Raw genomic sequence first — 24,107 nt, 5'->3', positions numbered from 1 at the left:
TGAAAATAAAATACTAAAATTAAATTTTTAAAATGTTCATTAATCGTAATAATTTTGGAAAATTAATATAAAATTACTGAGAAATGATTCTGATATATGGGAATCCTACTGCAACACGTAATAAAGTAAAAGTTTTTTGAATAACTAATACATAAAAAATATATAAAACTTATTAGCCTTAAAAATAATCCATTTTTATAAAAATAATATATAAATAACAAAAAACATACAAAACACAGTAAACTATAAAACTAACACTAAACACTTAAACACACATTACGCAGATATTATACATAGACTTAAAATAAAAACATAAAAATCAGATAAAATAAACAGGTTTATGTGAAAAATAAAAAATCACTACGTTTATAATAAATAAAAAACAGGGAGGTAACCAAAACAGCACACTGGACATGAGATAAGGTCCAAAGAGATAGTAGAAAATGTAGAAAGATAGCTGTGCCACAGAGAAGTGAAGATGCACAAATGGAGGACATGATTTCCCATATGAAATCATGAGGTGACTTTTATTGTATAAAATAAAATATATAAAGTAGAAGATTGGTGTTATATAGTTTTTATTATTGTTATAGGTTTTTATAGTGCATGAATATGGGACAGTGGTCCCGAAACGTTGTACAATTGTTAATGAATAAATAAATAATAATTTATTGAAAATGATGGAAGTAATAAACCTCAAAAAATTTTAAAAGAATTGACTCACCAGACTTCCTATAGAGATAATCCAGATATAAAAATAAGTTTTTAATACTGTTGTCTATCTGTTCATATTCCCTAGTATATTAAAATTCTTCTTTTCCATTATCGTACTATTTTATTTTTCTTAGCTGTGAATGAAGGACTACAACTTAGGCCGAAACGTTAGCTCACAGCGTCTTTCATTAGTGTGTGCTTCGTTTCTTATTCTATCTAAATCCAGAATTATCTTAAATTTATTAATAAATGATTTATCAATAAATGTGTTTGTAAATTTCTTCCATTAAAGTTGAATTGGCTCCATAACAACTTGAATTCATCGACCCCAAGAAAAACATCAGTGTTTCACAATATACTAGCTTTCCTTGTTCGTTTTAGGAACTATTTGAAGGAGACAGCATTTGTCTGATCTAATTCTCCTTTTAAACCCGAACAGTTGGCCCAGTCTACATCAAAGGTTTCTGTTATTTTAAACAGAAACCCTACCGAGCTTTTCGTCACAGCTTAAAAAACTATTTTTATGCGCTACCTTATAACATATTTGCAAGTTTTTGTCATGATGGGGCGAAATTAAACTAGGACTAGTGTATAGCGAGCGCTGAGTTGGTATATTGGGTGAGATTCCTAAAATCCCACGGATTGTAGGAAAGGAATTTTCAATAGTGGTTTTATGTCGAGTCGTAAAGTCACCAAACATCCGAACTGTCCTCATTTCGAATATTCAAATAATACTACGTGGAAGTTGTTTACGCCAACTTTTTATTGTGAGTATTCTGTATAAATTAAACTTAATTTTTTTTTTTCTGCGAATTTTACATGACATTCTTTGAATTAAGATTTATATTTATTCAATATCTCTTAATCCCAATTTACTCTGCTATAAGAAAATGTTAAAAACTAACTCAGACTGTTCAGTGATAATAAGAAAAATAAAATGAATTGTCCCAGCTTTAAGAAAATTTAAATTTATTACATCTCTGTTTAGGAAGATACGGCTACATAGTTGAATCTATATAAAAAAAAAAATTGAAAGAAATTTTCAAACAATAAAAATGCCCCTCCCCCGTTGTGTGGCAGCTAATTTTTAATTTCGATTTAAGTAAATTGATCTTTTTATTTTTTCATTCAATCAGTAACGTCCCTCATTCAGTTTGGTCTTTTGTTCATTCCAGATAAAATTGAAAACCACGCTAAAATTAAAAAAAAACAAAAAAAAAACTGCTAGTAAAATTTGCAGATACGCCGCTTTGGCTTTATACCGACGACATTCAAATTCAAAATTTGTATCTACTACAGCTGATATCGAATCTCAATTAATCACAAGAGGATTTGAAAATAGCTCCAATTTTATTTTCGTATGGTTATTGAACATTGAAACTAGACATTCTGTATTGTATTACACCTTAAAATAATTGAAAAAATATATTAAACATCCTAATTTTCCTAAAGTGTAATTGTTATTAATGAATGATAGAAAGTAATTTTTTTTTATTTCTTTAAAAGTTTTTTGTGCATTCAGATATAAAATAAATAAAACTAACGGATAGATTTATTATCGCACATTGTACAACACTGATGTTATTCTGAGGATCGATGTATTGTAGTTAGAAAACACTTACAAACATATTTATTATAATAAACAAATAATAAGGAACATTAATCATAATTTAATTTTTAGGTACAGAAAGAGTACCTCTTGAAAGTTTGTATACCATCAAAGTCTACCAAATTTTAGTGTTCATTGAAGTATATCCAACCATTTACATAGTTAGGAAAACCATTTACATGGTTTAGCTCCAGCGAAGAAACAGCAGGAAAATTATGATGACGGATTCTTACACAAAATTCAATTCTGAAATAATCTTTTCTTTTTTTTACGTTTGTTCGGTTTTCCGTACCGTTTACGTGTCTATCGACAAAAAAAAATAATAATATATTTTTTGGAGATTTTTTCAAGACCATGCATCGGAGTGGAAAATTATTGATAGAAAACATTTTTAAGTTATAACTTCCATGTCTATGCCTTTAAAATATTTTATTCCATTGAAAATAACAGAGCTAAGTACGCCGCTGGGAAACAGATTACTAAGCCAATTTTACTACTGAATGAATCTTGATTCACAATAACGAAGAACTGCTAAGCTTAATTTTACAACTATCTGAAATCATGAAAAAAAAAATTCTTCAAGAACACCATGAGTATAGTTTTAAGTTCGTGTACTACAACTAACTAATCTGCTATATTAATCAACTGTTAAATTATATATTTATATTGGAAGATTATTGATTGACCGTGTGTATAGATGAATGGAATATGGTCCGGGTGCGGTAAAAAAAAAAAAAACTCAAATAGTAAATAATTATACTATTTTATTGAGCCAACGTTTCGCCCCACGTTGTAGGGCTTCGTCAGGGCTGTTTTGACGGCAGTCAAAGACAAAGTCTATATTCATAAGTATGACAAAGTATATTTATATGTATCCTTTTGTATAATAATAATATGTTTATTGTTTTTTGGAGCAACTTTTATACAAATAGAATTAACAAGTACAGTAAATGACTAACAAAAAGCAAGAATAATAATTAAAAACCATTTACATAAATCAATATTTTACAATACATCTAAGCTAGGCACATTACTTACATTTCTTGATTATAAAAAAAAAAAGTTAACGTTATCAATATATTTAGTAGACAGTGACCCAGAATTAGATTTTAGGTTCTGAGTTGGATATACAAAGAACAAATCAGGATTCGATTCTGAGAGTACTGCCAGGATGTTGTACAAATAATTTATATTAACTAATATTATTTACAACTTGACATAAATTATAGGAATACTCCAATGTCATTCTGTCACAAGCTAGACAAAGCTTCTGTTGGTCCAAATTATATTGGGGTGAACTCACATTAAAACTATTAGTTAGGCTATAATTCTCAGGTAAGATATGTGTCAACTGATCATTAGGTAGCTCTGAAGAGAATGTAACGTAATATTAAATTTTTAGTTCTGGAGTTGGCTAAATATTTTCAAGCCTGTAATTAACATATATTTGAGAGATTTGAGGTTATTGTGTTGAAATCTTCAAGAATTCACGTAATTTTCTTAGTACCGAAAAGAACGGAATGCCATTTTGATAAATTTCAATTACTCAATCGATGGATCAGTCAGTTCGTAGCTCTACCGAGACAGAAGAACAATAAAACTGCACTAGACAATGGAACGCACTCGCTGTTGGCTATTCCAAGTTGCAGCGAAAGCTTCCATTGTTAGCGCACTTTCTAATTCGGATAATTGGAGTCATTACCTCCCGAAGCCAATCCCTCGCCTAATTGACCTCATAAACGTTTGTTAGTGAGCGAAGAGCAACAGTCGGATCCTGGCGAAGGAGCAGGTGGTTCTCGAGCACCTATAGCTCCTATTCCACTCTATCGTATATTCTGCCTTTATTGGCAATATATAATTCCGATGGTATGTGGTATGAGAAATATTCAGAATTTATCGATCAAGGTGCTTAGCTTTATAAAAAAAATAACGTCACAAACAACATAATTATGCTCTCTTAGAAGATAACAATTTACTTGAAAAACAATTGTAAACTCACCCCAATTTTTCTCCTGGTGTATGCAGCATCCTCAACCTGTAAGACAAAAATAAAATTTATTACAATAAAATGATAATCGTCATATTCAATACGGGGAAACATTTCATTAAGAAGTTGGACATTCCTGGTCTAGCACCACAGCTAAATTAAATATTTTTCCAAAAAAAAAATTATATTTTCAAAATAGAAATCTTTATGAGAAACTCTATTCTCATGATTATAATAGAACTACATTAGTGAAATGAGAAGGTTTATATCTTACTTTATTATATATTGAGATCTTAAACAATTCCCAAGATAAGCAATAAATGAGCTAAAGGTAGAAAAGAACTACAGCCCTAAAGAATAATCGAAGATTTTTTTTTTTTTTTTACATTGTAACATTCCATAAAGATTGCACTGAAAAAGCTGTAGTTAGTGAATTTATTTTGAGAAATCTATATCTCAAAAAATATTTGACGTACAGATGTCTTTTAGCACTCATATTGAAGCTAGTTTAATGCACTATAGAGTAGTTAATGACTGTATCTTCGTAGAAGTTGTAGTTTTCATGATATTTGATAAACTAAATTCACAATATGCGAAGATTTATTTATTTATATATTATTAAATAATAAACTTTGTTCCATTTAAATTGATGAGAAGAGGTTTATTTTCTTCATCATCTTTGTAGGCAAGTAGGTCCTCGGATTCAGTCCTTTTGTTTTAAATAAAGATTATTTTTATAATATAAATTAATTTTTTTATTCTTATATATAAAAGTTTAAAGTTATAAAAAAAATGGGAACGATTTCTATTCGAAATTTCTGTTTAATTTTCATAAATTAATTTAATAAAAGAAAGTATTTTATATTTATGTAAGCTATATACCAACTTGTTTTATAATAAGACACTCGAGCTGAATATTTGGTTATCAATCACCAGAAACAGTTCTTAAAAGATTAGAATTTTTCACTAGATTTTTTGTAGTCCGTAATCTCACTCCCAAGATAAGATATTCATGTGGCACATTCAAAGCTCAGTCACTCCCGCTTGATATGCTGTATATTTTGGCAATATATGATTAGCATCATATTAAAAAAATTATATAGAAATAAATATATATTTTATTGCTGTGTATTTTTTTATCATATATTTAAGATTAAATTTTTATTTATTGAGGGAATCGTGAAACTCTTTACAACCAATTTTTTTTATTTACAATAAAAACTTATTTTTAAAATGTTTATCATTATTATTACATTAAATTTTAGTAACGTTTAGCCCTTACTAGTCACTGTTTGTTGCAATTCTTACCTTTTCAGCAATAAATATTTTTTTTTTTACGTGAATCTCATTAAGGTATTGGTGCAATTTGATTTAATGTTTCTAGTTATTTTATATTGAGGTTCCAAACTAGAGGAGGAGGGGGAGGACGAGGGCAGTACCATACCATTCTCTCCTTCAATACAAAAGTTAAGCTTTTAAGTGAGTAATTAGCCACGCCCCTAAAGCTCTGGTTTACTTTAAGTTTTGTAGGAGTCTCGGTCATTTTAATTTAAGATAAAATAGAAGGTAGTCAGTGATTAGTGGGCCGTCTGTAGCCAAGGCAGTTGAGGCGTGGCCTTAAACAACCCCAGAACTGCAGCGGCTCCAATTCCAATCCTGTCTGGAAGGTAGACTTTTATTTCGTGGTGGTCCCACGGAATGAAAATTTGACCCTCTCACTATGGTTATAATAAGGGTTAGGTAGGTAAGGATTAGGTGTAACCTAATCAATAACCTATACAATCTAATAGATAACCTTCCTCCTCCGTACGTCAGAAATGATTTGGAAGGAGTTAATTTAAAAAAAAAATGTAATTGTTCATCATAAGGCCTGCCTTATTGGCTTCATTATTCTAGCAGCTTACCTTCTCCATTAAACTCCTTCCTCACAATATAAATCTTTTATTTCGAAACTCCACTAAATTATAGTTACAGTGATATGATTTTTATTATTATTATTTTTTTTTTTTGGAAATAAACGACTTGTATGTTCATCTGGGTGGTTTTAGCATATATTTTTTTTAATTATCATCAGAAAACTATTGATTAAAAAAGTGATGAAAAAGCTTGGAAACATGATTCACCTCTCTTATTTTAGCCCTTTTCTTTAAAGAATTTGTAAAATTACATTGTCATCCTGAACTGATCAATGAGACGAACTCATTGAATATTTAAACAAAAAAAAATGTTGTAAAAAAAGGATATATGATTCAAAATTTAAATTAATTCCTTTTAGATGAAAAAGTAATACAGAACATGGAATACTTATTTTTTGGATTTAAATAATTTTCGCTCAAATTTGTTCTGACAATGTGCCTATCTCGAAAGCCTTGTTTTATATTTTAGCAGTAAACATTTTTTCGTATCACTTGAAGTATGGCAAATATTTTATTATTGTTTAAAACAAAGTGTTGAGAATAACTTTTTTTTTTCGTTAGTTACGCAAAAGAAGGCAGGCACTCAAAGCTATATTTAATCCGGCGTGACTAAGAGGAGGTGCTCAGTAGAACGTTGCACCCGAAATTGTTTACCGTCTCTGGCTCATTGTTAGTGTTCTAACAGTATGAAATGTTTGGCAAAATTAATAAAGTCCTCATAACGATTACGTCTAGACTATATTTGGAATAGGTCCAATAGAGGATAAATTTAGAGTATAACAAAGTCCCTCTTTAAGATCTCGCGATATATCAACACTATAAAGAAAAATATATTTACAATTTAACTATAATTATATTATTAATTTTGTATATAAAAAAAGTTTTTAACGTATTTAAAAAAAATAAAAAATCATAGTTTTCCAACATAAATTAATAAAGCGGGTTTTGTACTGTGTTAATTGATGTTTCTGGGGCAATTTAGATTACCAGCTCCCGACCCATAAAATAATACAATCATGATTAGTTTATTGAAGACCCCATTTTAAATAATAATAGATTATACCAAGATGTTTTGGTATTAACGTATTAATATTAGAAAAAAATATATAACTGAGGATATAGAGAAGGAAAAGAAATATTTATAGGATGGATTATAAAATTAACTATTATTTAATCATCAATAAAATTCAGCCATACCATTACTGTTTCCTAATGCTATCGAAATAATTTTTGATATACGAATTTTATTTATTTATATTTTTTTATAATACTATGAACAAACATTAAAGATGTTGACTATTTTTTAGGATTAAATAGCAATATTAGACTTTTGAGGATACGTCTTAAGTAATCAGTTCATATGGCAGTGGTAGATAACTGTCGTAATCATTGTCATTTTGTAAACCATGACATTTGCCATTGCCGTGCCATTGTATTGTCGTGACAGTACTGTCGTATTATTAGGATTAGTTTGATGACCTTATAACACTTATATAATACATAGCATATAAACTTGTCTGTTTACTGGTTGTTGAAACCTAATCATCATTTTTCATAATTCATTTAACATGTTTAACTGTTAGTGAGGTTAAGTTCACTTGCCCTACTCTTTTTATTTATTTTTTTTTGTTTTACCCTTACAGGTCATTTCTGACATACTGCGGTTATCCCAGAGGTAATCAACAAGCTCTAACCAGAGTGAAAGGATCAAGTTTTCATTCCATGGGACCGTCATGAAATAAAAGTCAGCCCATCCTAGCCGAAATCGAACTAGAGCTATTGTGGCTTGTGGCTGTTATAGCTATGGACATGTAGTTGCTAAGGTGGCACCTCAACTCTCTTAGCTGCGTCTTCCCCACTGGCTCACCGTTGTCGTTGTACAACTACGACTGATATCTGTCACGTGGAATCTGGTCTAAAAGGTGAGTCAGTATTTAATGTCTATAGTGAGTTAAATAGGGCCCACTTCCTCTCGAATCTAGTGTTTCACTTCACTTGCATGGAGCACTCCTGGTGTACTCTTCCTTTTATTTCTTGTTGATATTCCAGAGGGCGTGCAAGTTATGCTAGTATAAAGAGAATATTACTACGAACTGTAAGTGGTTTAACTGGTGTTTCATAATTTAACTGATCGTTGCGCAAGGTCATGGTTCTTCTACTACGCATATTTACTAATTTTAGATTTATCCATTTGTTCATCTTCGTTATCTAACAAATATTGATTTATTAGTCAATGTTTACTGATTGAGGCAGGTCGTAGTGTTTCCAGGTTTATGTCGCACTTAAACAAGGTATTCTTTTTTTTTTTTATGTGATTAAAAACTTGTTCTTTTATTTACAATTACTATCATCGTTCCTTAGTCGAGAATGTAAATTTTGTGTGAAAATTTACATGCATTAATATGACGTAATATATTGACAATAAGGGGCAACTGTTATTAAAGTGAAGATTAGACAATATCTCAATTAAGACAATAGCAGCCAACTGATAAAGAGGAATTGAGTCAGGTCATGGTGTTCGCCTTGCGGAATTCCTCCTCTTATCTTAGTCGTTTGAATTATTTTAAAATAAAAACACTACTATCGTAGATATGAATATACGACAATATTCATATTTAAAAACGTTATTGGGTTCCATAAAAGTTTTTATTTTATCATTAATTTAATATTGTGTAAAATAATAAAACGTTTTTATTTTATCATTAATTGAATATTGTGTTAAATAATAAAAAGTTTTTATTCTATAATTAATTTAATATTGTGTAAAATAATAAAAAGTTTTTATTTTATCATTAATTGAATATTGTGTTAAATAATAAAGATAGACCATGGATTTTCTTGAAAACTTTTTTTTTGTGCTATTGTTAGCTATAAATTGTAGTTATGCAACATTTTATAAACAATAACAAATATTTTTAAGCTCTAATTAGTTGTTCTATAGCTCGTTTTTATTCCTTTACATGCACTTAATTCTTAGTAGCATGTCAACTACAGAACTTCCATTTTACTTTTTATTTCCTAATTAAGAAAAAAAATTGTTTTTAAAAATTCATTGAATTTATTATTACGTTTTCCCAATAGGGTGTTAAGGCAGGTTTTTTTTATTATTTTCTTGGAACCGAAACTAAGGAATAACTAGCTTTCTAAAACTAAAGCTAAATTAATTGCATGAATTAAGATGTTAGTTTCCTTCACATTTAACAACTCTGATCACTTATAAACTTTTTGTTAATTTTATATTTTTTTTCATTTATATTTAATGCTCAAAATAACTTTTATTTTATTTGTTTAATATATATTTAAATTTATATGTTTAATATGAAATTAAATTAAAATATAAGTTTGAAATACTTGCATGGAGTATAATATTTTATACTCTATTATATAAAAACATTAATACTGTATTTTTAATATAAAACAAATTATGGGACAAGACATTACTTTTAAAACAATATTGATTTATAATCAGATTTGCTATATGTCTTTTTTACAATTACATCATCTACATGAACTTAATTTTGTACTCAAAGTTAAAATAATGAAATGTATTTTTTTTTAATTTAAACAATTTAAAGAATCATTCATCAGAGGCGACGGTAGCAGCGTGGTAGCGCGCCTGTCTACCAACCAAAAGGTTGTGAGCTCGAGGCCCGGCCCAAACCGGGATTTTTTCAATTATATAAACATAATACTCACTCACAGCCTTGCTCCGGGCATTTGTGAGGCTCGTTAGCCAATGTGTGGCACTCCCAAAAATAGTTGTGGGAGTAATGAACCCACTCTATGAAAACCTTGTCAAGAAACGCGCGATGTATCTTCGTAATACATCTCGCCAGGCCTTGTACTATCACGGTCTGTCATGCCAAAAGAAGAAGAAGAAAGAATCATTCAGGTCCTTTGTGTATATTTGTAAATCCATCAGTGGACATTAAAAAGCATATTATATTACTTCTGTACTCTAAGTATGATTGAGCCATAATTCTTATTGCGTTACCACCTTTCATTTCAAGACATTTCAATTAGTGAATGAGGTCATGGTTTTCCAATAATATTTTTTAAAAAAATTAACCTAACTATAAAACATACATTGAAGCAATAAATAACATTGTGCCTCAGGTATTTAAATTAAATGTTGCAGAATGTTTTACTACAATTTTTATTTCTATTATATTTCTTAGAAAACTATGTATAATGAGAGTAAATATTTTAGTGGGGTATTGCTTACGAAATGTTTAAGGATAGATAATAAATTTTCATAATATCTACTCCACCTTTTAATAAGACACTTCAAGTAGTGAATGAGGTCATGGTTTACCGATATTTTTAAAACATTTAACGTAACTATAAAATATATATCGACGCAATTATTAAGCAATAATTAAAATTTATGTATAATAAAAAAAAGGATGTAAATGAAAATTACCTTTAGTTCTATTCCTCCTTTGATGTTAGAAAAGGTATATTTTATCCCTTCTAATTATTTTAAATTAATTGTTTGTTTGAAAAATATTTTCATATATCTTACGAAGTCGGAGGAGATGGTTTAAGTTAGAAAATAGCCGAGATAGATTGTTTTAGTTGTCAATGCCATCGAATGTTATCGAATATCAATCTTTTTGTAAATATATAAATGCTAAAATAAGCTACTGTTCTTAGTATTCACATTAAACATAGTTTTTAAAGATTTATTTTTATAAAGAGATAATTAAAACGTTACTTATTCTTAAAAATAAAGTCTTTATGAAGGTCATTCCTAAATCATTCCGAATTTTATGACTATCCTCTATTATTTCCTTCATAAAAAGTTAAGTGGTAATGAATAAATAAGAGTATAAAATAACTGCATTTTACTAGTTGTTAATGTTGGTCGTGTTTTACAATTCGTTTTCAATAGAATATTTTACTTTTTATTATTCGTAGCAAGTATATATTTAGAAATTGTTACAATTTTATAAAAAAATCATTTTCGTAATTGGTTCATGGTTAGTTTTACCAAGTATTAAGAATTTAAGTTTTGATGGAATAGCTCTTAACGAAATAGTGAAATTTTAAGACTGGTCAGAGCTAATAATTTCAAATTTTTATCATATTTTTTTTTCGAAATAATGTAAACAAAAATTTTAATTTTAAACCTAAACTAAAATTATACAGACATTGTTAAGGCTGGTAATGTTTTAGGATTCGTCCTAATATTAAATGTTTTTGTTTTCTATGTTATATTTTACTATGCTAGTGTTAAAATTCGTAATCGTTCCGTTGACACACAGTTTATGTTACCAGCTTTGTTAAGGATTGTTAGACTTTTCCTTTAGATCCTTTAGATCTATTAGACCGTAGATATAAATTTTTAAGTTTAATAAAAGCTATTTTTATTGTTTATGAATATTTAAGAGAAAAAAAACAACGTAAATGTATCCAAATTATTGTCCATGAAACAATAGACTGTTGCGGTATTCCAAACCGGAAAATTTTAAAATAAATCATAATTTTTTATTATATTTTCCTGAATGGTAAATAAAAACTGTTTAATTGGAAATATTAATTCGATGAATGATTTATGATTTCTTAGGGTGGGTCATGAAAAAAAATTCGAATTTTTCTTCCTAATGCAATATTTGTTTTTATTGATTAATGATGTTAAAAATGTCAAAAATTATAACTTATCGGCTTGACGTATTGTTTATTGGTGGTGATAAGTTCAAACAAAAAAAAAACGTTGAATATCTTTATTACTTTCGCTGAATAATGTAGAAAAACATTTTATAACAAATAATAAGATTTTTTTGTTATTTTATAATAACATATATTTATAAATAATACATAATATAGACGTGTTGACGTAGGACGTATTTTTTTTATTTTTTTGATTAATGATAAACATCCTGTTTTGTTATTCGTTCATAATTAGAATAAAAATTAAATAGTAAATATTCCACAATGTATTGGTTCCTGGGAATGTTAAACCATTGTAGTAAGTTACTTTTGAATAATTAAAAATATAATTTTACCAAAAGTATCTCTCCTACTACGAATAATCATATTAATTTTTCTAGAAATAAATTAAACAATGCTTATTAATTTATAATTAGGTAACAATTTTGATAGTATAAAATATACGGACAGGAGGTATTACAATATTTTAATTTTTTTAGTCAAATTTTTATTTATGAAAGCTTTTTTTTAAAATTTATTTATTGATATTTACAACTGTATAAAAAATATAAGCAAATTTGATCATAATGACATAATGATAATGATATGATACAGCATGTAGAGAAACTACCCAGTAGTAGAACTCTAAAAACATTTTACGATATAAGATCACGAGGCCATCTTCTTTTCAGGCGGCTCGGAGGATTGCCAGGAATAGAAGAGGAAGGAAGGTTAGAAACTAGTGGGTTTGGGTGGTTAGGGAATTTATTTATGAAAGCTAAGCAAAAAAAGTCAAAACTACAACGTACTTACGTTGACGTTTTGTTAATAAGGTATATTCGGGCATGTTATTTATTCAAATTACATATTTTAGAGTTTTATTAATATTTTTTGTTAATAACTAGAAACAACTAAATAAAAAAAAATTAATTATTTCTGTTTATACAAAATGATAAACTATTAAGGTAGGTAATGTTTTCATGACCTAAAAAAAATTTCTTTTTTAAATCATTCAATTACAAAAATATTGTTATAACAACAATTGTTATATAACAACCAATGAATAAATTTAGATCAAAAGTGAAATACGACAATATAAAAAAAAAATCTAAAATTATATAATTTTTTTTTCTTGGCACCTAGAGCGCATAGGCATTGGCAAAAACCCTAGGACACGTATCTATTTTTCAACCAGGTATCACCAAAATATGTTTCTTTGAAATCGCTGTTCCCACGTGTATAGCCTCCCTCTGTAAGTTAAAGAAATCATAACCATAACGGACCACATTAAAGTATGATTTAAGAAGCGTATTGATAGATGGTTATCAATTTAAGTTAAATTTTCTTATGTTTTTTTTCTATTTTTTGTTCTTGATTAAAAATAACAATGAATAATTTCAACAAAGTAACTCTTAAGAAAAATCATTTTCAAGCATTTAATAAATCCTAAGTTTAGTTTATTTTTATTATTGAAATTTTTAATAATTGAAATGTGACCTACAAACTATTACGTTATTATTAGTATTAATGTTAGTAATAATATAAAGGTTGACATTATTTTGGTTAATAATGAGTTAAAAATATAATTAGTTTTGGCGTATCACATTCTCTTATTGTTTACCAGGTATATTGAGGAAGGTTAGGTTCAAACATAGAAATACGTAACAACTATATACTTAAACTTATAAAATTAAAAATCCGCAACTTATTGCCTTGACATATTGTTTATAATGTATTTAGGTAGATAACGTTTTTTATTATACTTCTAAATGAAAAACTCTTTTAGGATTTGTTTCTTTTATTTTTTGTTCATTATTATTGTATGGATGGGTTGGTTAAATTTGAAAAGAAAATTTAATTAAGTTAAAAAAAAAATTAATATCTAGTCGACCCTTTTTTTTAATACAATAATTATTATTAAGATATCATATTAATAATTATTATTTGATGTTAAGTAAAAAAAATGTATCAAATAATAATGAAAATAGAACTAAGATTATTTGTTTACAAATTGAAAAGTGACCTACCTCAACAGACTATAGAAAGTATCTAAATTTAAAATCTATTGCAGTTATTTGAACTTTTTTTAGAAAAAGTAATAAAATAAAACTAATAGTTTATAAGCGAAATAAAAAAAACTAATATTTCATAATTCACAAAATGTGAGACGTATTTTATATGATGTATGTTGAGGAAGGTCAGGTTCAAATGTTATGATGGGTTTAATAATGTAAATGTTTGGTTCAATTAGAACAATTATAATGATATAATATTGAAGTAGGTTATGTTTTACAATGCATTAGCATATTTTAATTTGTTGAAGTTCAAAAATTGCAAATGCAATCAAAAATTAATATTGTTTACGAGTTATGTTGTGGCAGGTTAGGTTCATACATTATGCTATTTCTAGTAACTTTTATATTTTGTTCAATTATAATATAAATTATTATATTAGAAAAATTATAATAGCTTATTGTTGAGGTAGGTCATTTTTACAATTCTTTTTATTAGCATATTTTAACTTGTTTACAGTCATACATTTATATTGATAAATGTAAAAAATTACTATACAACATATTGTTTACGAGGTATGTTGAGGCAGGTAAGGTTCATATATTATCCTATGTTTAGTAACTTTTATGATTTTTTCAATTGCAATATCAATTATTACATTAGAAAAATTATAATAGGTTATTGTTGAGGTAGGTCATGCTTTACAATTTTTTATTGGCATATTTTAACTTGTTTGCAGTCATACTACTATATCGATTAATGCTAGGTTCAAGAAGTAAAAAATTACAACCCGACATATTGTTAGAATAAATGTTAAGGCAGGTCAGGTTCTTATATTATGCAATGTTTAATAATATTAAGGTTCTGTTCCATTATAATATTAATTATTACATTACAACTATTATAATAACATCTTGTTGAGGTAGGTCATGTTTTACAATTAATTTTTACTAGCATATTTTAACTTGTTTTCTGTTATACTACTTTATGGATTAATACTAGGATTAAGAAGTAAGAATTTACTAAGGGATATATTGTTTACGAGGTATGTTGAGGCAGGTCAGGTTCATATATTATGCTATAATTAATAATATTAATGTTTTGTTCTATTATAATATAAATTCTTACATCAGAACAATTATAACAGCTTATTGTTGAGGTTAGTCATACTTCAAAATTCTTTTTTATTAGCAGTCATACATTATATAAATGTAGTGTTCAATATATGATCAATGCTAGGTTCAAGAAGTAAGAATTTACTACGGGATATATTGTTTACGAGGTATGTTGAGGCAGGTCAGGTTCATATAAAATGCTGGTTTTAATTTTTTAATTTTGCTATATAATATTATTTGAAATCTGAAGGATTAATTTTATTAGACTTTTACATGTTTAATATATTTTTATTAATGAAAACATCCTTGGTTTCTTCTTTTTTTTTTATTATCAAAAGTTTAGTGATTGAAATATTAATTGTAATAGTATAAGAAACTGTTGAGGTAGGTCATGTTTTTTTTAATCCATTATTATTAGAAAGTATTTATTATTAGTGAATGCTAAAAATAATTAATTTTCATTAAAAATAGCTAACAAAATTATTTGTAACAAAAGGATAGTGTGTTAAGATAGGTCAGTTTTCAATCGTTAAAAAAGTTCTATGTTTGTTTATTTTTTTTCTATTGGAAGTTGAATACTATTAATGATAATTTTAAATAAAAATAAAAATTATTATATTAAAAGAATTTTAATAAAATATTGTTAAGGTAGGTCATGATTTACCGGCCTTGTTCAATAGCATATTTTAATTTTTTTTGTTGTTTTTTTTACGTCTATAAATTAATTTTATTTGATAAAAGTATAAAATAACAACGTGACGTATTGTTTACGAGACATGTTGAGGCAGGTTAGGTTCATACTGGTCTTGATAATTTAAAAATATTGTTCAATAACATCATTTGAGGTCTTAAGAATTAATTTTATTACATTTATAAATACATATCACTTATAGATAAGGAATTATAAGCAGTTAATCATCATAAAAAGCTATTGATAGAGTCTTAAGCTTTCAACATATAGACAGATACATATGTACAATTATAATATTGATGTTCATTCAATACATACAATTATAATAAGATAGATATAAAGAATAGAGTATAATAATATTAACAGACCTGAGAGAGTGAGAGCTGAGCGGTTCGCAAGCCGGCGGGGACTGGGCCGCCGAATCGCGACCTTGGGGGGTGCGCCGACCCCCTCCCCCCCTCCTCATGATATTTCGGGCGAGGCCAATGTCCTGACCTACCCCAAACCTGGTCCTACCTCAACGTACATTACCTCTGCTCTCAGTCAGGGCTCTCGGTATATCGATGTCCTCTTGCGATAAGGAGACTGTAGATTGTTCAGTCAATATAAGAACGTCACTACTGGTGAAAATATCTATTTCAAGATATTTACTCAGTCTCATTCACTACACCAAGCTTTATCTTCTCTGAGTTAGGTAGTCACAATAACACTTCTTTTTTAAAACATAAAGAGTTCTAATGTAAATTAGGGCAGAAAGTGGTCTTAATTGTATTTTTCTAAAAAATTTCTATTGAAATTTATAACTGAAATAAAATAAACAACGAGTAGATGTGATGTAACTTATACTTCAATGGCATGAATCTACCCACTTATAGAACTAAAATAACATTTCTAAAAGCAGAAAGTCTCGAGACGTTATTCTTTTCAGACGCCTAGGAGGATTATCATGAATTAAAGAGGAGAAATGCTATAATCAAGAGAGTTTGGGTAGTTCAGGAGTTTATCATGGAAGAATTGATATGTGGCTCTGAACAAATCAGCAACATATGGAAGATTGAGGTAATTATAGATGATTTTATTTGTGACAAATTGATGTGGATTAAGGATTTTATGAAGTATTTTGAATTTCCAGGGGTTGGAAACAAGAAGCTTTCGATGATTAATGAGCCCCTAAGCACAACCCAATAAGTCCAAAGAGGCTTAATTAAAGCTATGCAAATGATCCTTTTTAAGGCTCTATGTAAATTGAAAGCTTAGACTGTTAGACTGACGATTACACTTTTTAAAAGGTGCAATGTTTAACTAATATTGGATTACATTGCTCCATCAGACTTAAAAGTTTCGCTTTGCTAAGTTTGACACACTAGTGGTAGTGAAAGGCTCGAAAGTGATTTTTTTTATTCTGAGGACATAATTTTTAATAAAACACTTACAGGTATCAGAATAGTCTAAATATTTTACCTCAGCTTTCAGTAGAGATGACAGTAGAGTAGAAATGACAGTAAAAAGCGCAAGTTTATTTTGTATATCTATGCACATATATAAGTTTTGTTTTCTAAAAAATTGCAGCAACGTTTAAAGGTGTACTTAGGGTGACTTTAGGGACGCGACGGCCGTGCAGGTTGGAGTGTAGGTCCCAGAGCGTATGGAAAGTTGTAGATTCGATTCCCACCTGGGCAGTTAATATTTATTTTTCGGCGGTTCCGAACTTGGATAGTACTTAAGTAGCCGCCAGGGGTTGGCAAAAAGAACCACTAGGTCCACTTGCCGGACTTGTTCCCCCACCAAATACCAGTACCAGTACCAGTAGAGTGACTTTGCACTACTTTCTAAAATTAACTATAAACATTTGAGGAAAAATAACTAGTGAATTCCAATGGTGCCATCGTTGAAGTAAAGGGCTACTAAACACATTTAAGATGCAAACTTCGTTTTTTTCAAATATAATATAAACTTTCATTTCTGATATATCGTTGCTAAGTTCAGCTAAATATCAATTATAGGTTTAATTGCACTAGATACTGCCCCCCCACCATATGTGTATAATTAATTTTCGAAAGTAGAGCAAAGCACCCATAAAGGCCGCTCCACATTTTTGAAAAAAAAAATTAGATGCATTGATGACAAATCTTTAATTTCTACTCTGAGAGTACTAAAGAAAACTGAGGTATAAATTGTAGACTTTCTGACTCCATTAAGCAAGTCAATAAAAATTATCTATTTAGGACCAATGTTTTATACTTACATTAAACTTGTCTCCCTCCGATGGACTCTGCCAAATTTTTGTTTATTAATTATTGATAGAATCATAAATCTAATTTTAATAAAATTTTTAGGTATTTTTTCAGTCGGTAACATGTATAAGTTTATCAGATTCTGTTCACTAGTTTTTCTCGGATATGTAAACATATTTTCCTCTGCAAACCTAAATTTCGAAAACGGCCCATCTACACAAAATTTAGAGGTTTGGAATATTATGATTCTAGTATCAATTTCATCAGATTTTATCTATTTTTGTCCATATTTAGAGGAAAAACCTGTCTGGAGTTTCTATTTCCGAACAACTATATTTTTTCTCAACTGATATTCCCGTAAATTATAAAAAAGAAATATAAAAACAGTTATTAAAATTAACAGAAATATAAAATTACTTACTATGTATTAACTTTTTTTTTTTTTTTTTTGAGACCATGTTCTTGGTTTCAACATTATTTTCTATATCATACGTATGACTTATTGCCTACTGTGCTGTCATATTGTTGTCAAGTAATATGTTAAAATGAATCAATATTCTGTTTTAAATTAATAGTTGCAGGTTTTACGTGAGGCATAAATTTAAAAAATCGCATTTATAACTATTTATCTATCAGAAATAAACAAAAGAATAACACATTCATTAAAATGCAAAAGAAAATACCGCAAGGAAAGTTTAAGATCGAATCTGATTTATTAGACTTGTCGGCATACAATCATACTTTGACTGTCAATAATTCAGACATGGAAGACATATTCTCCAAATTTTATGTACTCTGTATGGCTATAAATTGAACCACGACACGAGAAACACTGAAAACAATTCAGAATTTAAAAATAGCATGAGCTTCTTAGCAATCGTAGTAGCAGCAACAGCAGAATGGTAGGAAAGCTTCGTATTTATGTAGAAAATAAATAATGTCCTGGGATCCAAAACTTTTTACTCGCCGAATACGTTATAAACATTCAAAAATATATTTTGTTCAGTGTCTGTCTCTTTCTATCCCCTCCCCCTTATAATGCCATATGGCAAAGGAAGGGTACCAGTTTCATATTTATATACTCAGGTATATATTAATATTGTTATATTTATATATTTTCAATAAAGGAGAATAGAAAAAAAAAAAAAAAGCGGAAATCACTAAGAAACTGGAAGATCTAAATGCTACACTTAATTCCAAGAAGGTTGTCTGTATTATTTTAAACTTCCATAAAAACAAGCGCCCTCTCTCTGAAGTAAGTATAGGGTGCGAAAACAGACTGTCAATATAGAGTACGCTACTACCATAAGAAAATCAAGTTAGTTAGGAACAAGGCTTACAAACTTAATCACCTGCTAACATCTCCTTATCCTTCTCTCAACCTCAAATTACTGATACACAAAAGTATACTTATACCAGCCTTCCTCTACGGAGCACTATGCTGGCTGACATAGACGCACAGCAGCGAAAAAACTCCAACAGTTTCAGGGTTTTATCTTGAGACGTATTGTTGAAAACCCTACCTTACGAAGAGTGAAAACTGACAACATCCATACGACACTTTCACTGCTGACACTAACAGAATTCATTTCACGGAGGCACACCAAATTATTTGATACCCTCCAATACTGCACTAACCTACTGCTTCAGATATTAAAATCTACAGGACGGCCACAAACGTGGCAGACACACATAAACAGTCTAGACTGAGGACTACTAACTTACTGACTACTGATACTGCGAAACATATTGAGCCCCGACTGCAGACTCAATCAACTTTTCCAATTTCAAGCAGTTTTATATCACTTTTCTCATTACTACGTTCAAATAAGAGATTCTACCCATTTATATTACCCACCTTTTATCAAACATTTTTAAATACCATGGGTTTGATATAAATAATGGGTTTAAAGATAAAAAAAGAAAATCAGATTTGTTGTTAAATTTTAAATATAATTAACTATGTAACTATCAATTGTGCACTTGCAAAGTTTGCTAATTATCATACCTAATCAAGCTACCTCAGATATTTGTAATAAATAAAGGAAGCATATATTCTATGATAAATAACCGTATTATTTCAAAGTAGCGGTCTTTTGACATCATAAGATCACAAATCCAGCCAATGTACCAAATACCAATAAATCAATCAAAGTTTCGCCTATTTATTTAGTACCAATAATTGAACATATAGAAAAAAAGCACAGAAATGTAAACAAGGGACAGCACATCTCTTATTAGCAGCCTAAAAAAGGTAGAGAAATATAGTACAGCGCTCCAAGACATAGCATATATTACCACGTATATACCAAAAATTGACTTGGTGAATTTGAAACGCTCTTAGTATCAGTCGGCATCGAACTTCTTGGCTAATTATTAATATTATGTCCTACAAAGTCATAAAATATTGTTTTTGTTTTTTTTGCACAGCGAATACTCAAATTCTAAATGGAATCACAACCACTCCATTACACCGGAGGATGTTGAACCCCTTAAGTGATTCGTATGCGCATGCAAAAAGAGAAAAGCAGGAGTTTTAGGATTGGTGATGGTGGGTTCGGTAGGAGAACTATTAGCTCAGATTACAGGGTTGGCCCCATCCTTGGGTTCGAGTACTGCCTAATCTTCGACAGCACTCTTAATATCGGTAATTTTGTCCGTTCCGCATGCACTCTCCAGTCAGAATATCCTAACCAAATCCAGTCAATGATAGCTATTAATTAATATTTAGTTGATCCAGTATTTTCGGTTTTTCCTCGGACTTAAGTAGAGAATTATACTACTATTGGCTCGGCATAACATAGTTTAATCATATCGTTGCTATAAAGCAATTTTGAAAATCATATTACAAAATCAATAAACTTTTGTACACACAAATGTGTGTTTATTGATATATGTATAATAAATAATAATAACAATCTTTAAGTATTTTATCTTTATTAAATAATAAATACATACATTCTATTTTGTTTTTGTTGAGCCAAACTTTTGAGTTTTATCAGTACTTAATTTGTTTATGTTAGTTTTACCACCGGTTAACCCAGGATCAGATCATGGTGGGTTCTACTGACTTTGACATTCACTTATATAGAGAGGAAAAAATAAAGGGAGATGGACAGAAAAATTCAATTGAAACTTCTGATGTCATAGACCAGGAAGTTGCGACGAAATTCATTCTTTTTTTTTTTAAATGAGGAAATGTCTCCACAGTGGCTGGAATTCTGAATGTCGATAAAGAATAGTAAATTGTTTTAAATTCCGTCTAAAATAACAATTCCACCTGAAGTTTTCCTTATCTGTTCAAACAAATACTTTTTCTATGAATACATATATGTTATATTTCTGGGATATAACAGAACCTTTTTTCAACCAAATAGTTTGACCGGGTGTACACGTTTATAAAGACTTTATGAAGTGGCAAGATTTGATATATAACTTAATGAGATAAAAGAAAAAATATTTTTCTAAATTGAAACAAATTTACAGAAATTAGTTTATTAATATCATTCATCAATAGTATCATACCTTGTTGGAAAGTTACATATTACATTCAATAATACAGTATTCAATCGATTTTTCACACTTTTTTTAAATTTTCTCAAAACGATTTTGATTAACATTGGTCTATCAATGTAAAATTAAATGGTTTTTAATCTTTGCTAGATTTTAATCTCATTGAAATAGTTTGAAGGGTTAAAATGCCTAATTTTCAATATGGCTTCCTCTAATGTACCATTATTTTTTAAATAATTGACCATCTCAAATTTCAACGAGTAGTAAAAACTGGAAAAAACGTTTCATATCAATATTCAATCAATAATAATATTAATATCAATATTATCCATATTCAACCACCTAAGCGGTCCCTCCCCGATCGACATATAAATGAAGTTCTACTTAGCGCCTTCGACTCTCTGCACACAGTGGACGTACATCAATAAACCTTAGGATACCTCCGGGCGAAAGAAGGATTGAGCAATTGCATATCATTTTTTTAATTTATATTTGTACCTGTTAAAAACTTTTCCAGAGGAGGTTACAAAAAAAAAAGGAAAAATAATTTAATGAAATAATAGGAAAAATGAAAAAAGTTTTTTCTAATGACTTAATCTTTTGGGTTCATTGCAGTGTTTTTCCGTTTCGCGAATGTGATTTATGTTTTCATGCTACAATAATTATTAAATGATTAATTTTTTTATTTTAATTAACCTATATTTGAGCCTTTTAGTGGACAGGATAACGACCCAAATTCATTCTTAAAATTTTCGATCTTGATTTTATAACAATTCAGAATTGAAAAAATTATTAAGAGCCAAATATCAATTGAAATAAAATTTTATATTTCTTACATATTTTTGGAAAAGAGAAATATTAAAATCTTGCTGTGAGAAATGTTAATAAAATTACTTTTTTTTTAAAACAGTTGACATTGGGGTCAGTCAATCTATCAATTGCAAAGCCTAATTGAAAAAATTAATTAGTGGAAATTAGTGAATAACATATAATAATTTACAAGTGAATAATATATAAATATCTATTCTGAAAGCAGGAAGAATTAATTTGAAATCAAAGTAGGGTGCTAGGTGAAATTTGTGCACCAAACTTGATTATTTTTTAAAATTGTTTTTCTCCGGATTCTGAAGTGTATTTATAACAATTGATAAAAGTTAATGAGGTGTATATAGTTGACCGTAGATTATTGATTGGAGAAGATGGTCGGAGGGTGCGGTCAACAAATAACAACATTAATTTTAAAAAAATATTTATTTATTCCGACGTTTCTACCTGATTTTCAGGTCTTCATCAGGGCTGTAAACAAAAAAAAAGATAACAACCATGATTTAGAGAGAAAAAAATTATATAAATAAAACTATATATATAAATAAAATAATAATAATAAAAATAAATAAATACAAATATATAAAATAAAATAAATAATAGACTATAAATTTGGAAATATACACATTAACGGAATGAAAATATAAATTAGTTGATTACTAACTATGGACTAGACAGTAGTAGTTTTTTTTCTCTCTAAATGATGGTTGTTGTCTTTTTGTTTTTATAGCCCTCACGAAGACCTGAAAATCAAGTCGAAACGTCGGCATAAATAAATATTTTTTTTTTATTATTGTTGTTTCTTTGCTGACCGCACCCCCCGGCCATCTTCTCCAATCGATAAAAGTCAATAATAATTAAACAAACCCCTAATCGCAGGAATCGAAATGTAATACGATGGACTCGTTTTAATAACAAGTTATCGTAGCCCGCTGGTAAACACATACGGTTAACATTAATGGCCGACCTAGGACGACTTCGTGATCACGCCTCTGGAATTAGTATCAGCACCATTATCGACTTCTCCTCAGGTGAAGAAGACTTTGTCCGAAGATTCCTCAACTTCTTGGCCGGTTCCCACAGGATTCTTAATAAGTCGATCGAATGTAAATCCGATAGGTTATCTGATCCCCGAACCGGGAAATTCTCCCAGCTCCGAGAATGTTTATTTATAGCAGCCGTTTTTTATTATTTCATCATTTTTTTTTAAACTACCTATCATCTTTAATGATTACTTTTTTCTGTGAGAAAAATATTTTTTAAAAATTAAAGGTCCGAGTATGATAAATTAAGGTTTTAAGTATATATAATTAATTATCGTTAATAGAATATTATTAATAAAAAACCTTTTAAAAAGTAATTTATTTTGTTGAAGAACCATTCTATTATATTTTGACCATTTGACGTCCATTCTGAAGATTGTCAGAATTCAATATTATAAAAGTCGAATTTTGATCCTGAAAATTGCTCATGCACTAACGTTTCACCTATGCAGAAAACATCTCAAATGCACAATTATTAGTTTTCGGGCTCTTTGTAATTTTATAACAAATTTTGAATTAAATAGCTTAACTACACCAAGGTGTAAGGAGTGTTACTGTCAAAATGAACTGTAATACTGGATAGATTCAGTAATTCTCGTGAAGGAAACTATGAACGTTAATCAAGATATAAAATGCAAAATAATATATTCAGTAAAAATAATTGATTGAGAACGTTAAGTATATATATATTTTTTTTTTGCGTCTGCTTAACGTTTCTTTAATGTTTGAAGTTGTACGAGATACATCGTCACAAAGTAAAATTGCTCTGTGCTTAACTTGCTAGCTTTTTTGTGA

At 28.8% G+C, this 24,107-nt stretch overlaps 1 protein-coding gene across 2 annotated transcripts in view; it reads right to left on the bottom strand.

Annotated features, from left to right (window-relative positions):
- The window catches only part of Eip93F (Ecdysone-induced protein 93F), a 476,497-nt gene extending 460,371 nt beyond the window's left edge, over positions 1-16,126 (bottom strand). The window contains exons 1-2 of one of the 2 annotated variants that reach the window (XM_067052368.1): positions 16,066-16,126; positions 4,323-4,358 (exon numbers count right to left, since the gene is read on the bottom strand). The gene's annotated coding sequence lies outside the window, so the exon portion shown is untranslated. The remainder of the gene's footprint in view (positions 1-4,322; positions 4,359-16,065) is intronic. The other variant, XM_067052369.1, reaches the window with a different exon arrangement.
- Between the last annotated feature and the right edge of the window lie 7,981 nt (positions 16,127-24,107).

The sequence above is a fragment of the Halyomorpha halys genome, unplaced genomic scaffold (genome assembly GCF_000696795.3).
Source record: "Halyomorpha halys isolate HHAL.00 unplaced genomic scaffold, Hhal_1.1 Scaffold397.1, whole genome shotgun sequence".
In the NCBI taxonomy this organism is placed as follows: Eukaryota; Metazoa; Arthropoda; class Insecta; order Hemiptera; family Pentatomidae; genus Halyomorpha; species Halyomorpha halys.
Note: the sequence above shows the minus strand (reverse complement) of the source record. Positions and strands in the feature narration are given on the sequence as shown.